The 27605-nt window shown below is 37.6% G+C and overlaps 1 protein-coding gene across 4 annotated transcripts in view; it reads left to right on the top strand.

Annotated features, from left to right (window-relative positions):
• Nucleotides 1–27605, top strand: part of METTL15 (methyltransferase 15, mitochondrial 12S rRNA N4-cytidine) — a 223365-nt gene that overhangs the window by 122331 nt on the left and 73429 nt on the right. The gene's annotated exons all lie outside the window — the stretch shown is intronic.

The raw sequence follows: 27605 nt of genomic DNA, 5'->3' as shown, positions 1-27605 counted from the left end.
AAAAGAATATTGGCATATGTTCAGTTACAAAATAAAAATCATATTTATAAATATAAATTATAATATTTTCTATACAGTGCTGGTATAGTATAGTCATGTAGTGTCTTTATTCATCATTTAATCATTTTATTATGTTCTTAATATTGAGATATTTAACCCTTAAGTAATATATTCTGTTGCCCTAAGGCACAGGAAGAAAGATGTATGGCTGATTTATATTGCATTCTGTTTTTAACATGAAAATTCATTTCTTCTCATGCTTATGAATATAAAATTTTTAAAACTAAATAACAAAACTGTGCTTTTGAAAACAGATGCTATTCCTTGATTAAGGATAGAATTTTAGATTATCATTTAATATATACCAGAAATAAAATATAGTCCTATGGTTAGAATAAAGTTCCCCCTTCATTGTCTTACTTGGTAATTCTTTTTATTTAAAGCTCAGACTAGCTTTAATTCCCATCCCATTACCACCCCTTATGTTGTGTATACTGGTGCATTAATAAGGCAAAAATAGGTCAATTCCTATTTAGATATTCAGTATGTAGGTGGAAATCCTTTGACGGGTTTTCTGGGGAAACCTCTAACATGGGAATTGCTGCTGAGATTCCAAGAGAATAAAATAAATTTTGTCAGTAGCAATGTGTATTACAAATAAACACTTTAACACCCATTAAAAAAAAAAGAGGTAGAATGAAAAGGTTACTAAAATCTAACAATTAAACTGTGTCATTGGAAATTTTTAATGATGTGAATCCACTCGGAGCCTCCACATTCCACCCAATATGTTCATTTCATATCTGCTCATATGAGGATGATATAGAATAAGATAAAGACAATAATATGAGACTTCATCCTTAATTATTTTACAATTCCACAATATCTATCATCATTCCATAATAATTGGATAGCGATATTATTATCTTGAGTATAAACTCCTTTGCAAAGTAGAATAAAAGATGTCACAAGATTCTAAAGAATCATGACTTCGTAGAAGAATGAGTTTTAGGGGGTGGGAGTTGAACCTGCGGAGACCTCACTAGGAAATTGAAATAAGCCAGACCATTCTAATATTTATTGATGAAATGGGAAGGACAGAAAATAAATGGAAATGGAAAATATCTGATCTGCTAATGTTTCAGGAGCTATACATTTTCTTAAGTGCTATTAAAACCACCAGATTCGGTCTCCTTTACTCCTATATTTGTATGAGGATATAAAAATAGGTCCAAAAATTATCAAATAAGGGGATATACACAGGAAATTTTACTAAACTGTTTTTGATAAGAAAAAGAGGTCGACCATTCTGGAGAGCAATTTGGAACTATGCCCAAAGGGCTACAAAAATATGCATACCCTTTGACCCAGCAATATCGCTTCTAGTACTGTATCTCCAAGAGATCATAAAAATGGGAAAGGGTCCCACATGTACACAAACATTTGTAGCAGTTCTCTTTGTGGTGGCCAAGAACAGGAAATTGAGGACATGCCCATCAGTTGGGGAATGGCTGAACAAGTTGTATACGAATGTAATGGAATACTGTTGTGCTATAACAAATGATGAATAGCAAGACTTCAGAAAGGCCTGGAAGGACCTATATGAACTGATGCTGAGTGAAAGGAGCAGAACCAGGAGAACATTGTACACAGTAAAAACCACAGTGTATGAGGAATTTTTCTGGTAGACTTAGCCCGTCACAGCAATTCAAGGACCTAAAACATTCCCAAAGGACTCTTGAAGCAAAATGCCATCCACATTCAGGGGAAGAAAATCTAAGACTTATGGAAGTGATTGTAAACAAATTGAAACAAATTGAAAACAAATAAATTAATAATTGAAAAAAAGCCCATATATATGTGCATGCATACAAACACACATAAAAATGTTAATACCAGTATTATTTGGGACAACAAAAAAAAATCTGTAAAACAAAATATATCTGATGATTCAGAACATCGGAGAAATATTTATCATGATACTGCAATAGACTCTTTCTGAGCCATAAGAAATGATCAATATGTAGACTTCTGTGAAACCATATCTAAACTAAAGAACAAAGTCAAAATAACAATACAAAATCGTATTCCAAGACTTCTGGTTTTTTATGATGATAGCTGCTAAATATTGGGTGAACTTGACTGTGAGTCTACAGTATTTGAATTCTTTCTTTCTGATTGCTTTCAGCGTTTTCTCCTTGACCTGGGAGCTCTGAATATGGAGTATCATATCCCTGGAAGTTTTCACTTTGTTTTCGTTCAGGAGGTGACCAGTAGATTCTTTCAGTCTCTACTTTGCCATCTGGCTCTAAGATGTCTGGACAGTTTTCTTTATAATTTCTTGAAATATAATGTCTAAGCTCTTTTGTGATTGTGGTTTTCTGTGATTTTGTAATTACTTAATTTCCATGATTTCTGTAATTCTTAAATTTTCTTTTCTCAATCTGTTTTTGGGTCATTTGTTTTTCCTATGAGATATTTAATGCTTTCTTATATTTTTCAGTCATTTGACTTTGGTTTATTATTTCTTGATGTGTCATGGAATCATTACCTCCTACTTGACCAATTTTAAATTTTAAGGAGTTATTTACTTCAGTGAGCTTTTGTATCTCTTTTTCCATTTGGCCAATTCTGATTTTTAAGGAGTTATTTTCTTTAGCATTTTTGTGCCTTTTTTAACAAGCTGTTAATTCTTTTTTTCATAATTTTCTTCCATTATTTTAATTTCCCTCTTTTTCTTTTATCATTTTGATTTCAATTTTTTAAGTCTCCGTCTTTAGCTCTTCTAGGAATTGTTGTTGGGTGTGTATCAGTCTGCATTTTATTTTGAGCCTTTGCTTATGGGTATTTTCAAGACATTGTCTTCTTGTGAGTTTTTGTCTTGGGCTTCACTGTCACCATAATCTTGTCCTTATCCTCTTCCCCATTCCTACACCCCCTGGCTCATTTTTTTAGCCTGTTTCTTGACTTTGGAATTTTGTTAGGGTTGGACTCTGCTCACATCACAGGGGTGAAAGAGGGATTACCAATCAGAGCTTTAGTCTTTTATGTCCTGCTGCTTTCACAGCCTGGTCTGGAGGGGCTCATCTGGTCATGGCCCTCCTGTCCTGTGCTCTGGTACTTACCCACATAGGCATCCTACTCCTCTGTGACTACAACTGCTCCTGTCCACCCTGGAACTGCAACCCCAAACTGGATGGTGGGTGAAGGAGGTGCCATATGCTACCAGTCCTGTGCCTAGTGCTACCACATGGGTCCCCTGGTAAGGGGACTTGTTTAGGTGTTTCTTGGGAATTACCTGTTGTGTCAAAATGATATGTATCAAATTTCTTGAAAGGTGAAATTTGAAAACGTAGTGTTTCCAGATAAAATCTGTGATGAAGGAACTTAGGAGTCTTCTGATTAGGAATTATTCCAACAGAATGGTAAAGGAATAAGGGCACACTGCATCTTTTGTCTCTTGACAAAATATAGCTTTAAAGGATATCTGCAATGAGGTGTCTCTCTCACACATAAAGTCATACAAGAGTTCTTGACAGATGCAACCAGAATTACAAAATTTTAGAGCTGAAGGGGACTTCAGTGGCCAGTTAGTCTAAACCATGCTCCAAAAAAATTCCCTCTATGATATACCTGACATCGGTTCTTCAAGCTCTCGTGGATGATCTCCATTGAGGATGAATCTACTACCATGTCTTTACTTTTTCTTCTGGGCTCCAGGCTAAGCATCTCCATTTCCTAAAACCAACTATCATGAAAAATGAACTCAGAATCCTTCGCAGAGATGCTGTATATTCGGTACTTCATTGATGAGTTTTAGACCATTAAACATGGTGAATAAAACAAGGAAATAGGTTCATTTAAAGGCTGGTGCTATTCAAAGTTCAAGTATAATAGGGATTCTCTATTGATAAGGATTTTCAGTAGATTCAGTTCATTTCAAAAGGCATTTATTAAGAACTTACTATGTGCCAGATACTATGCTGAACACGGGAGATTTGGGGGGTATATTGAGGCAAAATCTAAATAGCTTCTATTTTAGTGAGGAGAGGGTTCATTTCCCCCAGAAATCTGGGAGTTTAGCTTTTACTCTGTTTTGATTATGTTTAGCCATAGAACTGTAATAATTAAATCCTTGTTTCCCAACTAATGGATTGGGACACTGCTGCATTATGAGGTGATGGTTGTGCAACATCCTATTAAATTTCTTCATTCCAGTTGCCAGTTTTTTATACTCTATTGTGATACACTCATGATAATCATAAATAGCTGGAATGTTTGTGTATAATGGGACAGATGGAAAGAGAGATGACTGTCTTCTCTGGTGAATGGAGGGTAGAGGTGAGGGAATTTCTGTATATCAGCAACTGAAAAAGTTTTTGAATCATTCATCTAAACTGCCTTAAGTGTTAGAGTAAGACAACTGTTAGATACAATTGAAACTGTTCTTTTAGGAGCTGGTAAGACTTGGACAGTGGTGCTTTAGCCCTGCTCAGGGCAAGGCATTTAACATGTGCAATGCATATTCTTATCTGTAAAATGGGTATTGGTTTTTCTTGCACTACCAGTCTCTCACCATTGTCAGGAGGAAAGCACTTGGTAAATATCAAAGCTGTCAGATTCCCCAAAGTAATCAATTACTGTTGACTTGTTATAGAGATACTATTTTTAAAATAATTTGATTTTATAATCTCTTTGACAGTTTATTATTTTTCCTTTGATTTATTGAGCAGAGGTTGTACTAGTTGGGGAATTTGAGACTGTAGTAGAAGGGAGAGAAAATTAACAAATCGATAGAAACATTACAGTTCTTTTTTAGAGGAATTTTCTTATGGCCTTTTTAAGAAATTGCTTCCAGTTCATGCCTACAGTTCTATTTAGCAGATCCACTACATAATTTGCAGACTGCGGGTCTCAGGATAACTATCTTTGAGCCCTTTGATCTAGAAATCAGAATAGAGTTGGTAAAGAGAATTTAGGAGAGATTTATTTTGTAGTGATGTCACCTGAGAATATACTTTGTGTTATATGGAAGCAGAGGTATCACCATTTGAATTTTCTACCATCCATAAAATCCTCATAATAACCTCAGCCTCACTTTCAATTAATTAGATTCTATAAAGTGTTAAGAGCCCAAACTGACAGATAAAAGTTCTGAAGTTCTGTGAAATCTTTTGAGATTTAAGTCATACTCTATGACCTGAACTGTTCTATAGGAATGAACACTTGGAACTTACATACATTGCTCTTAAGAATATTAATAACAATTCACATTTTAAAATGATGTTCCCTTGAATCTCAGATCATAGGAAGTTGACATAGCAGAGACGCAAAGATGACTGCATATGATTAGCACAATGAATACGCAATGATGTGCTAATTGTGTATTGTGTATTGTATGGGATAAGGCACTTTATCCCAGGCCTTCCTAATTTTCTGCTATTAAATACCCATAATGTCAAGCTTTTGCTGGCATCCATCAGCTAAATTATGAGACAGGGAAAAAGAAGAGCATGTTTCAACCTTGAGGTTGAAAGGTGAGAAAGGAGAGTATATAACATAAGCCTTATTTCTCCATGGCCAAGTCCTGTGCATTTAATATGATATGATATGATTCTTGGTGGTAATTTGGGATCAAAATAAAACAAGCAGTGCAAAATACGTGGGAAAATGTCTTTCATGTACATGTTGGAGTTTTCTTCTTTTTTATATTTTATTTGAGTTTCGTGACAAGAGTTTATAGCTTTATAGAGATTTGGAATTTCAAGGTTCTTTTTTTTAATCGAAAAAATTTTTTTAAAAATATTCTTCTTAGCCGGCAGGTTTACTTTTTTAAATTCTTCTCAGCCACCAGGTTTACTTTATTTAAATATGAAATCAAATAATGTTCATATTGGCTTTTAACTCTAATAGTACAGTTATAACGTCCTTGGATTGGCTGTCTTTGTTGCATCAAACATAAGTGACCAATCCTTGCTCAGAAAGGAGAGCTCATCCTTCTTAAGATTCTTGCTTGCCTAATGGACCACATAACATAATGAGTGCTCCTGAGAACCTTGTTGTGAAAGCAACAAATGACTTCTTCTAAGTGAATCCTATATCCCACCTTTGATAACCAGGATCAAATTAGTAAATGAAAACTGCTTATATGCATCAAGCTAGCTAGCAGAGAGAGGAGTCCCAATGTTGGAAGAATGGTAACCGTAGAAATGGTCAGAAATTCAAAGGAGATAGAAATCTAACAAAAGATGAGTAGAACAGAAGACTCTTTAGAGATAGTCTTCTCTAAACTTTGCAAATGATGATTTGTTGTTGGTGATCCATTCCTGTGACTTCATCCCTGTAGAACATTCCCTGTGTGGAAACTTTCCTCACTGAAAATCAGCAATTTCTCTGTAATTCATAGCTTTAGACAGTTTCCTAGGGAACTGAGAGGCTACAGACTATTCTCCATGCTTTAAAACCAGAACGTTGCCGAGGCTGGATTTGAACTCTGGTCTTGCTGCCTTCTCTAAACTTTTTTTTCTCTGTGTCAGACAACATTTTAATGAAACATTAACTATAATGCTAAAAGTATTAGCAATGCTTAAGACATTAAGAAGATGTAATTAGATTTTTAAAATGTCATAAAATGGAAACAGTGAGAGAGACAGCATAGTCCTCTTGATATGGCAGACACTTAAATGATCATTTGCTTGTGGTCAGAAGCTCTGCCATGATTTGCTTTACTTTGCTGCATTTAGCACACTAAAAAGACACCGTCTTTTTAAAGATTCACATCTCAGTTAAGTAAATGTATTTTCTCTGTTGTGGTGTCTTCAGATGTCATATGGAAGGAGCAACTAACGAGACTGAAATGCCCCCTTCCCTACTTAGCCAAACAGGTACACACTGATGTGTGCTGGCATGTGGAGCTGTCTGGGAACAAGCTATTTTCTGAGGATGATCCACTGCTTGTGTTGTTGTTGCTGCTGTGTTTGTCCTTCACTCTCAAAAAGGACCATGGCATCAGGGAATGAGGACATCACTTGAGTGAGGGAGGACTGTACAAGGTCACCAGCCTCACTTTCCCCTTCAGAGCCATCTGGGTCTAGTGGCCTGATATTCATCAGGAAGCCTGGAGATGGCCCAGGATGCACTGGGAGACTCAGGCCCCTTGAGGCTAAGGTCTTTTCAGGTCCTCGCTTGAGTGAGGTAAAACTCAAAAGATGAGTGGTGAGTGCCTGTGTCAACCTTTCTCTTTTCAACTTTATGTTTTCTTTGTTTTACTGATAGCGTCTGCCTCTTGAGCTATCAGTGTGATTCTGGAAAAGTGTTGATACATGCAATTGGGGATTCTTGTAGCTACAGTGTACAGCAAAAGTAGAGGCTAAAATACATAAAAATGGCAACACTAGATCTGCTATATCACTTTTCCCCTGTATTTCTTTATTTTTTTTTACAAATTAATTTATTTTTAGTTTTCAACTTCCATAAGTTTTAAATTTTCTCTGCCTACCTCTCCTCTTCCCTCCCCAAGACAGTGTGCAATCCAATATAGATTCTACATATACATTCTTATTAAACATATTTTCACATTAGTCATGTTGTATAGAAGAATTAGACTATATGGGAGGAACCATGAGAAAGAAAAAACAAAACAAAAAAGAGAGCAAATATCATGCTTCGATCTGCATTCAGATTCCATATTTCTTTGTCTGGATATGGACGGCATTTTCCATCATGAGTCTTTTAGAGTTATTTTAGGTTGTGCTATATTATTTAATGGCATCCTCTACCAGCAGTTACTTGTATATCTCAAAGCCTCAGTCTGGGAGAGTGCCAAGCCAGCATCCATGTCATCCCTTCTGTCATGTACTTCTCCCTCTTCTGACTGGTCAATGCCCATAACAGGATGCCAGGAAATATAGCTGTCTCTAGATCTAGTTATGGCTCTGTAATGGTAATTTAAATGGGAAGATCTTTCCCATTCATTAATAGGCCCATGTGTCTAAGTCACATGGAATAGGAAGGGGTGGAGCAGGAAGGATGGAACAGGAAGAGGTGGAGCTAGAGCAGAGCTGAGAGGAAGTTAGTCATGAGAGCAGTCAGAGCCAGGAAGGATACAGACAATCAGGCAGCTGGCTAGTGGGAGTGGGAGAACCTGTTTGTGATTTGTTCAAGGGAGCTAGTTTGTGGGAAGCCTAGCAGGGGAAAGGCTTGGGGATGGTGTTGTCCTCTGCATTGTTATTGTGTATAGATTTTTGTTACTACGATGGATTTGGCTTTCCGGTATCTGAATAAATGTTTTGATTCTGTCTTCCATGTGAAGAATCTGTTGTATTTCATGATTCAGAATAAAGCCGGGATATTCATGGCCACTGTAGGTACTGTGAATATCACATTGATGCTATAGGCTCTGCCTTCAAACCTCTTGTGAAAGGCTACATTCTTACTTTCCTCCCCATCCCTCAGGAATCTTAAGACTTTGGGGGAAAAAGATTTCCTTCACCAACAGGGTGGTGTCATCACCTGGTAATTCTGTGAGGGAGATCCATTCTGAAGTGTAGAAGTTGGACCAGATAATCTCTGCATTTTTTTTCTAGCTCTGAGTTTTTGTGATTCTCTGACCCTTGCTTCCTAAGTTCAGTGTATAAATTGTGATTTGCTAATGAAATCTCTTGAGTTCTGCATTCTTTTAGTAGATTTAGTTCAAAAGAAGGACAAGGCCTATTTTTCTGGAGACCATACTTCCAGAAACTTCAATCTTTTAGCACGGTGTCCTCAGGTTCAAATTCTATGTTTACATTTGTAGCACACCCTTATTTGCACTTCTATTAGGATTTTGTAATCTTGGACTAGATCCTGAAGACCTTAGAAACACCCCTAGTATTACCATTACTCTACCATTCAAAGGCATGTCAGGTTTGAGCCGAGAAGGTAGCTATGGGAAATAAACAACTGCTTAAGGAGATGGTATCCAAGGATGAAATCCAGAGTTATGTCAAAAGATGGGAGGTATGGATTCCTAGCCAAAGATGGAGTGTGGCTAAATAGCGCTGTTAAAAACATATCTGCCTTGAGTCTTTCAAATCCAAAGAACTCGAGACCAAAAAGCAAGACTGGGAAAAACCTGCCTGTATATGAAAACTGCCTATATTCATCCAGCTTACTGCCATAGAGAGTAATTCCAATGTTGGAAGAATGATAGCAGTAGAAATAGCCAGAAATTCACAGGAGCTAAAAATCTAACAAAAGACCAAGTAAAAATTCACGGACTCCTCTGACTGCAAACAAACACATGTTAAAGGATCCGAATAGTTTACAAAAGTTTCAGCATTCAAAAAAAAAGCATGTTTGAAATCATTTCTAGGAAAAGAATTGAAAATTGAAACAACTCTGAGGTTTCACCTTATAGTCAGCAAACAGGTAAAGATGATAAAAAATCCAGAAATAGTCATTGTTGAAAGGACATACTAGTTTCCCTTTGGTCAGGTTCTACAGTAGTCTGACTATTCTGGAAAACAGTTTGTATTTATAAGAGAAAATTAACTAAGCTTTCACCAAGTAATCCCACTACTGGAAATGAAATTTTTAAAAGGACATATGTATGACAAAATATTCACAGCATTTTTTCTGGTAGCAAAGAACTGGAAATTAAGAGGATGACCCTCAGTTGTGAAATAGCTTGACAACTGTGGTATGCTAATGGAATGGAATGTTATTATACAATAAGATGAGTCCAGAACAGCAACAACAGCATGGTAGGACTTAGTGGGACTTGATGACTTCTGAAGTCCATTACAGCTCTAATAGCCTCTCAGCTGTTCTCCTAAGCTTGGTACCAGTAACTGCAGTTGCAGTTGACATGATGGTAAAGGTCATGGCCAATGGATTTGGCTATATTGGATGCCGAGTATGAGACCATACCAAGAAAGAGGTGAAACAAGCACTAGAGAAGTCTTTGAAGGGCATCTTTAGACTACAAAAGGCCAGGTTGTTTGATGTGACTTGCATAGTGACAACCATTTGTACTTTTGATTCCATCGCTGGCATTGCCCTTAAAGACCATTTTGTCAAGCTCATTTTTTGGTATGGCAATAAGTATGATTATAAGAATCGTGTAGTAGAACTCATGGTCTACATGACCTCAAAGGAGTAAAGTAGAAAACCATGAATCTTCTTCCTACCTGAAAGAAGACTGACCACTGGGGAGTCCACATCCCAAATCAATTTCTTCGCCTTATGAATCTCATACCCCACACCCAGACCCTGCCCCAAAGTATACCTGTAGTTGGGAGCCAAGCCTAGTGCTAATTTCTCTACCATCAATAAAATATGGTAGTATAAAGGAAAAGAATATTAAGTGAAAGCCATGCTCTAAGCAACTGTAATGACCAATCTCAGTCCTGGAAAATGGATAATGAAATATACTTCCCTTCTTTTAATAGGTTGGTGGGGGACTACAAATGTAGAAAGTTGTATTCAATGTCAGACCTAATCACTGTTTTAGTTATCTTTGGTTAAATTACTAATCCCTTGTAAGTGAGTCATCTTTTTAATCAGGATTTAATGACCTGTGTTAAAATTAATAATATTATTTAACTGTTTTTGTTCAAATTATTTTAATTTATTTTATCAATTATTTTCATTTCTTCATCAGAATATATGATTTTATATTTTGCTACTGAATTTAAACTATAAACACATTTTATACATCCTCAAATAAAGACAATTCCAGTGAGGAGGAAATTGAAGGGTTATTCAAAACCAAATTCTTTGCAAAGCCGCTGTTAGAAGAGGGTTTCCAGGCTGGCTTCTTCTTCTTCCTTCCCTAGATAGCCACTCTCCTTTGGGCTGAACTCTCTCATGATCATTTCTACCCCTTCCTCATGGGTCCTTTTCCTTCTGCCCCTTCCCTCAGCATGTGTTGTCTTTCACTATTAGATTGTGAATTCCTTAAGATCAAGAACTGTCTTGTGTTTTGTGTTTGTGATGTGTGTTGACTGACAGACAGACAGAGACCAATGAGATTATACAGGGAACACATCAACCAACTTAGATTTTTAAAAGGCAGGTACAGCAGATGATAAGAATAACACATAATGGAGGCTGTGTGCAAAGACTGTACTGTCAGAACAGTGCCAAGAGGGCTAAAGCTCAGAATGAGCTGAGGCTTGGGATGAATGCTAGGGATAAAAGTGGGGTTTTTTGGTTTGTTTTTAAAGCTACATTGTAAGGGAAAAAGGAGGATGATAAGACATAAAGACAGAGTAAATGATTTAATGATTACTATTATTACTATTAATGATTACTACTACTATACTACTTACTATGTGCCAGGGACTGTGCTGAGGTCTTTAAATCAGACAATAAACATTTTTAAGAGCCTGTTATGGGCTAGATAATATTTTTACAATTATTATCTCATTTGATCCTCACAACAACCCTGGGAGGTAGGAGTTATTATCATCTCCATTTCACAGGTGAGGTAAATGACTTGAAAGTGAAGTGACTTGTCCAGGGTCACACATCCTTCTCTAGATGGACTTCTTGTTTTATCTGTTTTCTTTTCTAAGAAAAACAATGTTTGGACCTTAAATGATAGGGAAAAAATGGTTTCTAGGGAGTATAAAACCACTATAAGTAAGAGGCCAGTACAAGAATAGCACCTCATTATTCTTGGTGAGTTCAAGTCACTCATTCCAGATGAGTTTTTCAGTCTGTCCCATTCTCAGACTTCTTTACTCAAGTCATCATTCTTACCTCCTCCCCACCTGGACTCCATCCCTACATCTACTGTCTTTGATAGATCTGGATTGGATGTAAGGAAATGAAATTGCATAGGGCTATGTAGTAGACCTCCCCACAATATTCATACCTGACTCCATGATGCCATATTCCTACCTCTCCCCACCTCCCTTTCCAGCTCTTCTGACATATAGATCTCCCCCATTAGAATGTAAGTAAGCTCCTTCATGGCTGGGACTGTCTTACTTATTTATATCTTTATCTCTAGCTCTCAGCACAGTGCCTGTCATATGATTAGCACTTAATATCTATGTATCTTTCAGACCATGTAATAGTTGAGAGGTGTAATTGCTGATCTATGGCCAGTGATATTTACAGGATCGTGTTAGAGGCCTTCCAATTTCATAGTACCAAGATATTCATCAGTTAATAAACAAGGGTTTATTAAGTACTTACCATGATCCAGGTACTAAGATAATCTTAGAAGGAAGGCACTAGCCTTAATGGAGATTGGGAGAAGCTTCTTGCAGATGGAATTTTATTGGGATTCAGTGGAAGCTAGGTAAGTTAGGAGGAAGAGGATTCCAGGCATGGAGATAGCCAGTGAAAATGCTTGGTATAAAGGATAAAGAACTGGCTTCAGAGACTGGAAGACCTGGATTCAAGCCTCACCATTGACATATACGAGTTGTGTCTACACCATAGGCACGTCAGTAAACATCTCAGTACCCTAAGCTGCAAAAACGGTGCCAACCTGCATTGGTAGAAGTTTACTTACATAGGAGTTGTCTATAGATCACAAGTCTGGTTCCTATTCCTATTTCCTTTGAATAATAAAATAAAACTACTTTTTCACCTTTTCCGATTTCATCTTAAATAATTGTTTCTGAGACTGAATTCCTTAACTTTGTGGGGGGAAAACAGCACCTCCTTTTAAGTAGATATTAGGGCAGAATTAGCAATAATAACCCTTCATCTCAGAATTGTACATTGAAATATACTACATCTCATGAAAGGTTTAATCAGCCAGGTTCCAAACCTCAGAATCATTCCAGACTCTTCCCTCACTCTTGCCCACATATCAAAGAAGTTGCCAAGTCTTGTTCATTCTACCTCCACAACTGGCTCATGGAACTCCTTCTGCTTGTTCAGGCTGTTGTCTCCCACATCCTCACTTCCACCTCTAAGAAAATCAGTCCCTCCTACATCAGGCTTTCCTGTGCTCCTGGAGGTTTGTGACTTTCCTCTTTCCTAACACACTCTTTATTTTCCATACATTCTTATGGATGTACATGTGTACACATTGTCTCAAATGTTAACTCTTTGAGGACAGAGGCTGTTACACTTTTGTATCTCTAGTGCCTAGCACAGCACCTGGAATGTATTAGGCACTTAATCACTGTTAATTAATTGGAGTACATGACAAAGTGATTCCTAAGAATCCCATAAAAGCAGAAGAATGTATTTATACAGCTCGTATAAGTTTAAAGATATGCTTAACATTCAATCTCATGCAAATGCTGAAGGGTCTGTGGGAAAACAGATATATTAATGTTGCTGTGAACTGGTCTAGTCATTCTGGAAAGCAACTTCAGATTGTTTCCTCCAAAGCTATTAAACTGTACATTCCTTTTGACCCAGCAATACTACTGCTAGGTTTAAACCCCAAAGAGAAAAATAGCCTACTTGTTGAAAAATATTTAGAGTAGCTCTTTTTATGATGGCAAAGATTTGGAAACTGAGGGAGTGCCCATCAGTTTGGAAATGACTGAAGAAGTGTTATATAACATACACATGGATATTAACTTGTACATATTAACATATATTTTTTCATATATGTTTTATCCCTTATTAGATTGTAAGACCCTTGAGGATAGGTGCTAATCTTTGACTCTTTTTGTCTCCCTACTGCTTAGCACAGTGTCTGGCACATAGGCACTGAACAAGTTTTATTAATTGAATAATAACAAATAATATGTAATTTCAATATTTCTATGAAATTACTCATAATACTGAAGAAAGGAATGATTATGTCCCGCTATTTTACATTATAAATCACTTAAAGTCTTTCTTGGATTTTTCCTACATTCAAATTTTCATTACCATGATAGGAAACCTTTTATTTTTTTTTTGCAAGGCAGTCAGGGTTAAGTGACTTGCCCAGAGTCACACAGCTAGTGAACATCAAGTGCCTGAGGCTGCACTTGAACTCAAGTCTTCCTGACTTGGTAGCTGGTGCTCCATCCACTATGCCACCTAGCTGTCCCCAAAACTTTCTATTTTTTAAAAATCGTTTTGAGTTATTTCTTTACCTTTTCAGACTTCAAGGTAGCACAATAGTTGTATTTTCAGGGACTGACGAATTACTATATAACAGTATAGGTTGCTTTGGAGCATAACGCTAAACATTCCTCAGAAATTTGAGAAACCTACTTATTTTGTTTAAAAATCAAGAACAACTTTTTCATTTAAAAAAAAAAACCTTTTAAAATGAATGATATCAATTGTGATTTATAAGCCCTATGTTTAAAAAAAAACTAAGATATAAATAAAACCAGTGTTTTTAAAAAATATGTATTGTTTAATTAGTTCCATCCTTTACTGCCATTGGATTAGTTTAAAAAAAAACCCCAAATACCTCCCACCGGAATCTTAGCATATACTTATATATTTTGTTTCCTGATATTTTGATCATCTTATCAGGAGTCTTAACCAGGAGGACTGACCATTCTATGTGTGTTTAATACTCATCTAGATATGAAATTGAAGCATTTCACACTGGAGCTTAATTGTCATTAGAAGTGATACATTACACAATAAGCTTGCCTGGATACACATCTTTCTGTTTGTATAGCTGCTTGAAAATATTTTATAATCCATTTACCAAATACTAATTTTCTAACTCTTTTGAACTACTTTCTACTAACTCATAGACTTTTCAAGTTAGGGAGTTTATTAATATACATTTTTTGGGTGGCATGTGGAATGGTTTGTCTATATTTAACTGCTGTTGGTAGTTTGGTATAGTTTGACGCACATATCAAACCATAAGGTCAGAACCAGGGCACGTTTTAAACTTGAGTGGCAATTTGAACAGAGCTTCCTGAAATAATGCATCATGCTGCATATCCGGAACCAAACACACTTTCTTTTCTTATGGCCTTCTGACGTCTTTTGTCCCATAATCAACTTTTAGAGGTACAGCAGGTGGCTTGAAGGTAGAGTGAGTTAACGATTAATATGGCTTTACATGGCTTTTTGCGTCACTTTTTATTTCCAAATCATTTGCTAACAAGTCTCCCAAGGGTTTGAAATCGACCAGGAAAATAACCAAAGGAAACCTGTGGAGGATCTGCAAGTGAGGAAAATGAAGTGGAAAACACAGGAGTAAGGACAGAGATGAGGTAGCCGTTGTTGAGCCTCATTTTATCAGATCATTTCTGGGACTTTGACCATGGTTAGTCTCATTTAAGTTTGAATAACCATTTTAAAATTAGATGAAGAAAGCTACCAGAACCTTTCTAACATATTCCCTGCACGTGAGTTATCCAGCATTGTTGGAGAACAAAGCATTCCCCCCAGATTTAGAAGTAACTGAAAGTTTCCTCCATCTTAATTTATTGGCTTGTGATGAACATCTTTCTGAAATGTTTTATAAGGTACTTGGATGTCCCACTAATACATGATCAACATGTTCAAGATCTAATTCTTTCTCTCTTTGTCTCCTTTTCCACAAAAGCATCTTCTCTTAAAGATTTCTCAAGTTTTGGTCAACAGTATCATCCTTGGCATCCACTGTGGCCATTGGCCTTACCTTCCCCAAACCAGAATGGAAGGGGAGGGAGGAGACAGCAGCCAGAGAAGAGTAGTAGGAATGACCTAGGGAGAAGAACTGCAGTGCGGCTATTACATGGAACAAGAAGGAGCAGCGACTACAGGCCCAGCCTCTGCATCAGCTAACAGAATGGGGAGAAAGAAATAAGCTAGATCTTACCAGGAGGAAGCACACATGACTTCACCATTATCGCTGAGTCTTGGCATGACTTGTCTCCCGACCGCACCTTGTCAGTAGAAGGATACACCTTGTTCAGACAGGCAGCAGGGCAGCATTGTACATCAAGTAGGGATGAAGTCCATGAAACTGAGTAACCTAAGCACAGCATGGGCCATCTGAAGGAGGCCCACAGGAGGGGCGTGGTGAGAGTAGAGCAGAGATGGACACACTAGCCAGGGGATTGGATGATAGAGATCACAAGGCTGGCATGAAGTCAAGATAAAGCCATGAAAGAGGACTTCATTGATTTAGACGTGGAGAGGACTCTTTCTTTTTGTTCTTTGCAAAATCGTGTTGAAGAATATGCAGAGTAGGTAGAGCCTCAGCACCAGAAAGATCTAAGTTAAAGTCCTGCCTCCAGCACATATAACCTATGATCCTGGCAAACCACTGATCCCCTCAGTTCTTTAGGCAGCTCTCTAGGACTGTGAGTGGCAGAGAGGGTACCAAACTGCATTGGGAGAAGTTTCCTCCCTTGGAGTTCCCTGTACAAATCAATTACAGGTCTATTCCCTGTCCCTGTCTTTAAGTTTCATGGTTCAGTTTTGTTTCTGTTTCACAGTGTTTCTTTTGAACCTTCAACAACCACAAACAGTGAAGCCAAACCTGACCAAATGGATCGTACCCTCCCTTTACACTGAGAGGAGGGGGAATTGTTTTATTATGGGTTCTGTTATTAGCCCCCAGATCAGTCATTTCAAGTTCAAAGTTCACTTGCCTTTTAGCCTTATTTTTGCTTACATTATTGTCATAGTATATTTCCTTCTTGTTCAGATTGCTTTACTCTGTATCTGCTCAAGTCTTTCCATATTTCTCTAAATTCCTTGTGCCTTTTCTTTCTTATGACACAATATTACTGCATTTTTTGCATATAGCCGTTTGTTCCTCCAGTCCCCAATGAACAGGTCAGCCATTTTATCATTTTAGAGTTTTTGCTACCACAAGAAGTGCCTAGGCTAAACATGCCTTTCTCCTAGATGAAATTCACAGCTAAATAAGACACTTTGGATTAGTTACTCTGCTTTTAGTAGGAAGAAGCATTTAGAATAAAAGGGCTAGAATCTTCCCACAAGCTCTTCAGCATGACTATTTCAATTGTTTTCAACCATCTTCATCACTTTGGTGAGGCTGGGGGGGTAGGGGTGGGGGGTAGGTTGAGCTGAAACCTTAGGGCATTTTGGATATTCATTTCTTTTATTGTTAGTGATTTGGAGCACACTTTCATATTGTGGTTGCTAGACTGCAATTCTTTTGAAAACTCTTCATATCCTCTTAAATATTTCCAATCAACAGGCATTTATTAAACACTTGCTGTATTCTGGCCATTGTGCTAGATGCCAGGGATACAAGGACAAAAATGGAAATGGTCCCTGACTTCAAGGAGCTTGTTATTTTTGTTTATTTGTTGGAGTTGTGTCTGACTCTCCATGACTCCATTTGGGGTTTTCAAAGATATTAAAGTGGTTTGCCATTTCCTTCTCCAGCTCATTTTACATATGAAAAAACTGAGGCAAACAGGGTGAAGTGACTTGCCCAGGGTCACACAGCTAATAAGCATCTGAGGGCACATTTGAACTCAGGTCTTTCTGACTCCAGGCCCTCTGCTCTATTCCACTACTCCATTTAGCTAGCCTTTCCACTTTTTTTTAGTATGTTGGGTGAATACATACACACACACAACCACATATACATACATACGTACATACATATATATATATGTGTATATATATATGTACAGATTGGAATAGTGGTATAAAGCTCTATGGATTACATTTAGTAGGGATGTGTATAAAAGTAAAACTTGAACAATTCTAGAATGAAGAAAATGTGGTTAGAAAGCAATTCAAAAAAAAGTGGGGGAAAGGAGGCGCTCTTGAGGGTTTTAGTGTACTTCAAGCTCAGTATGAGTCAAGTTTTAGCTTTTGATAGACAAAATTGTTAATATGATATTATTATATGATTAGTATAATTATTATATAATTAATAGGATATATTGATAGAAGTTTTCTTATACTTCTTTGTTAAGAAGACATCTAAAGCATCATGCTCTATTCAAGGCATCACAAATGGCAACCAGATTACCATTTCTTGGGGACTCTGAAAGTGGGACTCCCGTGGGCCCCTGCCTAAGGACCGCTCTGGACCCTCCTGGCTTTAGAGTGATTATCAATAGTAACTGTTGCTGTTTCCCTCCCAGCCTGATGTCTTTCTTTTTCTTGACCTCATTAAAGGGGCCATGCCTTGGCTACTTCTCAAACAGGCCTGTGCAATGAATGGGCATTGCCTCACCCTAAGTGAGTACCTGCAAAGACCTTGGCCTAAGGGGCGCAAGGTCTCCCAGGGCATCTCCAGTCATCCTGAGGAACATCAGGTCTCTGGATCCAGAAGGCTCTGGAGGAGGCTCTGGTGATCAGCACAGCCTTCCCTCACTCAAAACAAAGTCAAATACGAGTCATGTCATCATTTCTCTGATGGCACAGCCTCCTTTGGCAACGAAGGACGAGCACAATCTTGGGGATGCTCTAGATAGGATTTGAGATTAGAGCAGGTGTTATTTGAATGTAAATTTGGATCATATCGAATCATTCTATGATTTTGTGGCTGTAGTTCTATATACTAGTTACTTAATGCCTAATTATTACCACATCTTTTATGTTTTCATTTAATGTGCAGATAAATTCAATAGACATTTTCTGAATTGTGCAGTTTTCATCACTAATTTAGGGTGGCGCTGTTTGCAGATTGCTTGAAACACACATCCATTCTTGATGACTCACAGTCTTCATTATGAAAATCAATTGTACTGTACTTTGGTTTTAGATACAGATGTAATTCATACAAAGATGACCAGGATGGAACATAGGACTGAACAGATACTAATACCAGGAAAGCCATAGGTTTTGATTTCTTGAAAAAAATCTACCTCGTTTTTAGCCATTTGCATCTTTTCCAAAAAAGTGTAAGTCATGTCTTACTAGGTAGTATAGAGTGGCTCTTTTTTGCAAAAATAATTATTGAATCAAAACCAAAAATCTTTTCTGTCTTCTCACCCTTCAGAAGTTTATCTTCACTGCTCTTAACCATATCCCTCGACTTGTCAGTAACTTTGAAAGTAGTATTATTTCCATATCACATAACAGAAGTGTTCTAGCCTGTCAATTCACTTTTGCAACATCTCTTGAATGTGGCCCTTTCCCTCCTTTCATACTGCCAGTACTTTGGAAAATAGTAATCTGCCATTTAGTCTCCTTACCTGAAGTCTCTCCCCCTTCCAGTTCATCCTTCATTAACCAGTGATGTGATTTTCCTCAAGCCTAAGTCTGACCCTATCACCTCTCTACTCAGTAAACATATGGTTCCCTGTTATCTCAAGGATCAAATCTAAAATCCTCTGCTTGTTGTTCAAAACCTTTCATAATCAACCCCCTCCACCTTTTTAGTGTCTTCCTCCATTGTTCAAGGAGGACTAGCACCTCTGCCAGGAGGACTGCCACGCCCTTTTCAGGGCCACTCATCCACCTTTTTGTCCACCCGGCACTCAACTCTCACCTGTGGCTTCAAGAAACTTTAGTATGCACAGCAACCATACCCCAGTAAACCATCTCAGCAGATGGGCTAAACCAGGTTGAGGGTAATTGGCAGACCTCAAACCGGTCAGTGAGTTAGGTAATGTCTAACTCAAGCATGTGAAGACTTCCCCTAGTGGAATGGATGAATGAAAACAATTTGTTCCAATGGTAATGAAAGTGGCTGAAGCAGGCACTGTGGAGCTCTTACTGCTTGATCAGACATTGAAGATGCCAAGGTCATCCACCGCATCCTGGGCCAGTGCCAATCATCTTGACTTTTGTCTTGCCACTGGACTTTTATGACTCTCAATGAGAGAGTGTGACTGATGATTTTGCTTAACTTTGCCTGACTTAAATCCAGTTCACCCATGAGCCATGACATGTCATCGGTCCTCTTCAGGAGTGAAGGATGATGAACAACAGCAGCTCTTTGATGCAGAAAGCCTGTCTCATGGGAAAATCCTCCATCTCTCAATTCTGGCATTTTCACTGGCTGTTCCCTGTTCTCTCTCCTCTTCTCTGCCTCCTGGTTTCTCTAGCTTCCTTCAGATTCCACCTAAAATCCCACTTTCTATAGGAAACTTTCCAAATCTTTCCTAGTTCTAGTGTCTTCCCTTTGTCCATTGTTTCCTAATTAACCGGTATAGCTCGTTTGTACTTGCTTGCCATCTCTTCCGTTAGATTGGGAGCTCCTGGAGGACAATTACTGTCTTTTGCCTTTTTTTGTAAACCCAGAGTTTAGCACAGTGACATATAGTAGATGCTTGATTGACTAAATAGATTGTTGGTAAAAAATTGTTTGCAGGTCTTCATTTCCCACTTTTCCCCCCATTAGTCTGTTATCTTCTTGAGTGTAGGAGTTGTTTTTCACCTTTTTTTTGGATCCTTATCACTTAGCACAAAGCCTAACATGTAATAAGTACCTTAGAAACACTTGAAGGGGATTCATATGAAAAGCCCTAGTCTGCTTGGTACCTGAGGGCAGAACTAGAAACTTTGGGTATGATTTACAAAGATGATAATGTGCTCTGTGGAAACAAAAACAGACAAAAAACATCTTTCTAACAATTCAAATAGAGTTATCCAAAACTGGAATGGTGTGATTCCAGAGATGGTAGTGCATTCCCCTTCTCTAGATATTTTCTTTAAAAAATCTTTTATTGATGTTCTTTGTCTTTATATCCTGGGGTGAAGGGGTGATGGGACCTGGACTCCTAAAAGGAAAAGACCATGTCTTTGAAAGCAACTCAGTCCCAGAATTTTCCCATATATTTCAGCAGCCCAGATCACTGGTGCCTTTACTCAAGGCTACTGGCCCACCCCATCCCACCTAGATGACCTCATTAGCATACTTGATATTCCTTTCACTACTGCACCTGACCCACTCCCAGACTACGTACTGCTCCTTAATCCCATCTAGATCCTTTCATTGTCCCTTTTATATATAAGTATCAGTCTCATCCCCATTAAGCTGCAGTTTCACTAAAAACCTTTCCATCTTCTGTTGGAAACCTTGCTGCTTTGACTGCAAGAAGATTTGAGTGTGTGAATTCCTTCCAGGTGGACGCTGCCCTGTACCCTGACATTTCAGGGTTTCCACCATTCACAGACCACATCAATAATAATTTCCCATCTACTTCCCCAGATTGAATCTTTCTTTGTGGGGAAAAAAATCAGCATAAATTTCCATTACATAAACCAGTTTTATTTCCTGGCTGTTTCTCATTCCTCTGCTGTGAAGGAGGAAGTCTACTTCTTTATTTCTTCTACAGGACTTTCTTTGGTTTTCCCTTTATTTAGAATTTACCTTCCTTCTGATCATTAGAATCAAACTCAAATAGGAACAGAGGCTACTAAACTGTGCTGAGGGTCCCTGTGGCCGTATATCATCTTATTTGAACATTATCTGTTTTCTGTTGCATTTTTATTTATTTTGTTAACTATTTCCCAGTTACATTTTAATTTGATTCTGGCTGCGCTGGGGATTGTTGCTGCAAGGATTGGACACCTCTACTTTAGATGACTTCTTCCTCTTTTGTAATCCTTGGGTATATTATTCTCTTGGTTGTGATGGCATCATTTTTCATAAATCCTCCTAGGTTTCTCTGTGTTCTTCATGTTAATCATATTTCATTATACTGGAATGCTCCATTACATACATATACAATTAATTTTGTTTATTCCACAGGTACCTACTTTGTTTTTATTTCTTTGTAATCACAAAGTGTGCTGCAATAAATATTTTGGAGCATTGTTTCTGAGTTTGTTTTCCTTGAGGTTATTCCCGGTGGAATCACTTGGTCAAAAAGCATAGATATTTTAGTCACTTCTCTTGAATTACTGTAAATTGAAATCCTGAATGGTTATAGCAATTCATTGATAGCTCTGATGAGGTTGGGGGTACTTGGGACCCCAAAATACCGAGAGTCCGGGTCCTGCTTGAATGAACTCAACTGAAGCCTTCTTAAAGTCAAAGAAAGACAAAGTTTATTAAAGATTTGCCACCTTAGGTTGACTCTTAGGGAGCCTAAGCATTTGTAATGCTTGTATTCACAAGCAGGCCAGATAGAATCCCGGCTAGACAGAGTCTGAGCTGGATTGAATCTGAGTGCCTTCATGGAGGCAAGATGGAACTTAAATACAGAAAAGACTATAGGAGGAATCTGGGGGTGGTCTGGTAGTCTAGGGTGATGGGAGGAGGGGTTTAGGGAGGATCTTGAGGAGAAGTCCAAGGAGGGAATGACTGGTCAAGTGTTGGAAACAGCTGGAGGCAATCTGGAGATATCTGACAATGGAAGGTTTGGGTGGGAAGCAGGTGAGGCAATCAAGAGGTACTAATGGCTATAGATTTGAGTATGAAAGCCTAGGTTAAGTGGGGAGATTCAAGGAGAATTCAGGGAAGTTCCCAGAGTCTGAACTCCATCAGCAGCTCTCCTGCATGAGATGGCAGTGCACCTGCACACTAACTCCATCCCCTCATAATTACCAATCAAAATACTTAGGGAGGAGCTGAGATGGCTAATCTCATCTCCTCATAATCCATCAAAATACTTTTGTCCTTATATGGAAGTTGTTTACTCCTATTTATAAAAGCCGAGAGCAGTTTGAATTCCTGTGCAGCTGTGCTCCAACCCAAGCTGCCTTGGAGTGCCAACAAACTCCTCTGTCTCATTTCCTGAGTTTGCCTTCTTTGACCAGGATGAGGCCCAAACCAAGATTTTCTTTTAACAATGTGGAAGCTTTTTAATTTTTTGTAGTTAAAATTGCCTATTTTATCTTTTATAAGTTTCATTCTTTATGTCATTAAGAATTTTCCTCCCAGCCATAGTTGTTAAAGCTACCAGAACTTGTTCAAGGTTTTTAAAAAATGTTTTCAAGTTTTATGTTCAAGTTACATATATTATTTTGAGCTTATACTATGTATTATAAGATACTAGTCTAATTATAATTTTGTATAAACTTTTTTTCAAAAATTTTTTTCCCACTACTTATTGACAAAAAGGAATTTATTCCCAAGTAATCTCTGTTCTCCCGTTCATCAAACACTGGACCACGGTCTTGTAATGCGTCTCGTCTTTTGTTTGTTTAGTCAGCTCCATTGATCTCATTTTCTCTTTTTTAAAAATTTGCTTTAGTTTGGATGACTACAGCTTTATACTGTAGTGTGAAGTCTGGTAATGTGCTGCCCCCTTCATTTGTACTTTTTCTCATTATACTCTTTGGAGTTCTGAAACTCTTTTCTTATTCGAGATTTTGGGGGGTAATATCTACTTTATCTGTAAATTAATTTAGGAAGTATTATGTGTGATACAATCATAAGTAATGTATATCTTTCCAATTGCTTGCTTCATTTCATTTCTTTAAAGAGTGTTTTATTGTATTTATATAAATTTGGTGCCTATTGCTAGATTAACTCCCAGCTATTTTATACTTTTTATAGTCATTTTTAATGGAAGATGGTTTATTAGAATTCTTCTAGTTTTTTCATACATGTATAAATATATATGTATATGTGTGTGGATACATGTGTGCGTGTGTGTGTGTGTATATATATATATACATATATATATATTATATAAAATGCTGATTGTGTCTGTAGATTGATTTTGCAACCTGCAACCTTACTCTAGCTATTAATCAAGTCGTTTCCTTTGCTGATTTTCTTGAGTTTTCTAAGTACACTGTCAGGTTATAGTTTTGTTGACGTTTTTGCCTTTGATTCTGTGCTTTTAGGGATACATTAGGCACCTCTAGAAATCTGTCTTTTAAGACTAAGGATAGATAGCATTCTTGCTTTACTCCTGTTACTGGGAAAGTTTCTGTTTCTCCATTTAAATCAATTCTACCTCTTACTAGAAAGTCAAATATAAGTTTTGGTTTGCTATTAAAGAGGAGCTTTTCCAGACTTTTCTTTTTCAGTTTTTAGCCTCAATGCATGCTAAATTTAGTCAAACCCTTTTACTAAATCTGTTGGTGCAATTACGTTGTTTTTATCGTTTATATGATTAATTTTGCTAATTATTTTCCCAATATCGAACTGTCCCTGCATCCTAGGTATAAATCCAACTTGTCCTTGTAAAATATTTTTAGCATTGCTGTCATATTCTTGTTAGGATTGAATTGAAAATCTAAGCATCAAAATTTATTTGTGACATTGATTTTAAGTCCTCTGTTTCTCTCTGATTTGAGTATTTGGATTATATTTGTTTCAAAAGAGGTTTAGAAGAATACTTTCTGTATTTTGCAGAATACTTTTTGTAGATTAAGATAAAATTCACTAATAAAACCTCTCTGATCTGAACATCATTATTTATAATTTTTTATTTGTTCTTTGACCCAATCATTAAGTATGTTGTTAGTTAGTTTACATTTATATCTGTATCTTTTCCCCATTTTTCTTTATTCATCATTTATTTTATTGTGTTAAAATTGATAAACAGGGCATTTTTTTTTTTGCTTTTTTACATTTGTTTTTTGATTCTTCATGTCTTCTTTGATGATCAGTTTTTATAGTTATGATGAGTTGTTAAAGAACATGTATATTCCCTCATATTCCCTTTCAGAAGCAGTAAAAGTTTTCAAGGAACATTTAGATGGCCATTTGTCAAATATATTGCAGAGTGGGTTCTTGTTCAGGTACAGGATAGACTACAGAGGATTTCTGAGGACACTCCCAGTTCTAATATTGTTATTTTTTAAAAAATAAATACAGCTTAGAAAAACATATCTGGCTATGAAAGCATAAGCCAGGTAGCAGAAAGGATAAAAAAAAAGTAGATGTGTCAAGCTATAAAAATTGGGTGGTGCTTTTTTCTAGATATCCTTGATTCTTAGAAACTGTTGTTAGGGCTCAAAGAAAAATGTCTTTCTTGGTAAGAACACAGATCTTTGAACTTGGTATTAGGTGCTTATTTCTTCTTGCATGTATCTCATATATATCCCTGAGCAAGTAACTGAATCCCTTCCTTAATAAAACTGGAGAAGGCAATGGTAAACTACTCCAGTATCTTTGCCAAGAAAAGCCCATAGATAGTTGATCCATGGGGTCATGAAGAGTTGAACGTGACTGAGCAACAGTATCGTATAGTAGACATAGATATATGTATAATCAAAGCCACATCATTCCTATTCTCTGTACGTGCTACTCTTTAGTAGTACACCTCCATTTTCTACAGTATGCTGCACTCAGTGGAAAGAGGCAGCTGAGTTCACATTCAGTCTCAGACGCTAACTAACTGTGTGGCCCTGGGTAAGTCACTTAACCCCTGCGTCTACCTCCTTTTCCATATCTGTAAAATGGCGATAATAATAACAGCACCTGCCTCAAAGAGTTGTTGTTGGGATCAAATGAGAAGATATTGGTTAAAAGTGCTTTGCACGGTGCCTGGCACATAGTAGGTTGCTAATATAAATGCTTATTCCTTTCCTTTCCCTCTACTTTCTGGGTTGCCAAAGACTGTTGTGGTATAGTAGTCAGCATGACTTTAGCATTGCAATCTGTGAAATGTCGTGAAGTCCTCCGAGGCTCTTATTTCAATAAGACTTAGCTTGCTACTTTGCTAAATGCCTAAAATTTAGCTCTGTCATGCTGGTTAATGTGTGAGCAACTCTTGAGGCATATGGGATCCTTTCACTGAATGCCCCCAGACACTCTGCTCTTTGGTCTTGGTCCTCTCCTTGTTCATGGGTCGATAGACTGTCACTGATTTTTCTTCCTTTCCCATCTTATTTGAGCTTCCAACCTCCTCTGCAATCTGCCATCTCAGCTATTTTGGTATGTTCTTTTCCATTCCATTCTCCTTGACTAAAAACAAAAACAAAACCAAAACAGCATTTGTCCTGTCTTCTTTTCCTATTCCTGCTTCTCCTAAGCCTTGAGGTTTGGGTATTTTGTCATGTTGAGGTTCTGGGTTTCTAATTATCAGCTACCAATAAGAGTAAACCTTTCATTTTGATTGGCTACCTAGAGCAGCCCATGTAATGCTAAGAGTCAAGGATCTTCCCCACCCATTGATGGGCCTGCCCATTAGGGGAAGCTGGATTAGGGGAGGCCCACATCTTTTCTTAATTTCTAACGAGGCTCTGGTTCTCAAGGGTTGTGATGCCCTCTGGCTCTGAAAAGTGTACAGATACTGTGAGGTGAGGTTTTACTTTGAGGCTTACTCATTGGAAGTGTTTGTTTGACCAGACAAGACTCTGGGCAGCCATTAAAGAGCCTGCCAGCTTTGAAAATCGAGATGTTTTGGCACTTCTCTCTCTGGTAGCTATGTATGTATAGTCAGACAGTTGGATCTGTCTGTTGATCTGTGACATATGTACTGCTTACAGTCAGACAGTTGGAAGCCCTGTCTGTTGGCTGATCTTTGGTTTCTCTGTAGTTCAGGATGCTGACTAAGTGAATGATATAATATGCTTGATTAAAGTGATTGTTGACCCCTCAAAAGTTGCTTTCCTTTTAGAAATGCAGATCTCAGAACCTGCACAATAGGCCCTCCTGGGTATGCCGGGGTCCTTGCTGATAAGGCCCATCCTGTCATTTGATCTCTTTGCATTTTTTAGCTCTTTAACATACCTGAAGGTATTTTTGATTATTTGACTGTTATTACTACTACTAATGGTCATTTATGGCTGCTCTAGAGTTACAAAATACATTACTTACATCATCCAGTTTGCAATTTGGGATACAATGAAAAGCAGGTGTTGGAGCACCAGGTAAGGGTCCAGCCTCTGCTTGGACATTCTGTGTTGGACTTGTGTGCACGTAAGACCCGTCGAGCCAGATTTTCTGAGTGCTTAAGCTACTCTCTGCTAGGATGCTAAGTATTTTTGAATAATTCATCTACTTTTCTGGGTCATGGATGACCAACTTAAGACATTTCAGCAAACGTTTATTAACCAATGTTAAGCAGTTTTGAACAGTTGAAGCAGTACACAAATGTAAGGTATTGTTATTTTTTTAGTTTTACTAAAGTGGTAATTTAATGTAGCAGTTGTTGCAGTTGATGAAGGTGCTTCCTTTGTTCTCAGAAAGTTGTTTAAGGCTTGAGAAAATCTGGCTCCGTAAGAAGGAACACTTAAACTTAGTGTTCCATATAGAATGACATTATTAATAATGTTCTGATTTGCCTACTCAAAGTCGATAGATACCTCACCCCCATCCACCCACATTTCCCCGGGAAGGATAAAGCAGAATCATAACCTGATATAATCCAGTCTCTAAAACCGTGCAAAAAAATCTCATTTATAAATGTCCCTTTCCAGATTATCATCAAGATTTAATTTTAATGATTCCAGCATCAGGGACCTTACTGCCATATAAATGAGATTGTTTTATTGTTAGAAAATGCATTAATTAACTTCAAATTTGAAATTGTCTTGTTATACCTCCTATCCATTGGTACCAACTTTTTACAGCTAGAGTCAACTTAATTCCCCTTCCAGATAGAATGGCCTTCCCTTTTTCAAAGAAAGCAGTCATGTTAGCTTTGCATTTTCTCTTTTCTGTACCTGTTGTGCATCCTTCCACTGCTCTTTTGTCACCTGGAATTTTGATTTCTCTGAGGTTATGCTGTGTCATGATTCACATTCATGTTACTATAGTCAAGACACTATTAGTGTTTTAAAAGGGTGGGGGAAGAGGGAACTTTAGGGACAGGCAGCAGCTTGGAATGATTTAAAGTCTGACCAAGTTTCTAAAGTGCAGATGACTGATCATCCCCTTCCTCCATTTCTTTTCTGGGCTGGGGTTAGCA

This window comes from Notamacropus eugenii, chromosome 6, assembly GCF_028372415.1.
Source record: "Notamacropus eugenii isolate mMacEug1 chromosome 6, mMacEug1.pri_v2, whole genome shotgun sequence".
Lineage (NCBI taxonomy): Eukaryota > Metazoa > Chordata > Mammalia > Diprotodontia > Macropodidae > Notamacropus > Notamacropus eugenii.
The sequence above is the reverse complement of the archived record's forward strand: the minus strand, read 5'-3'. Positions and strand labels throughout refer to the sequence as shown.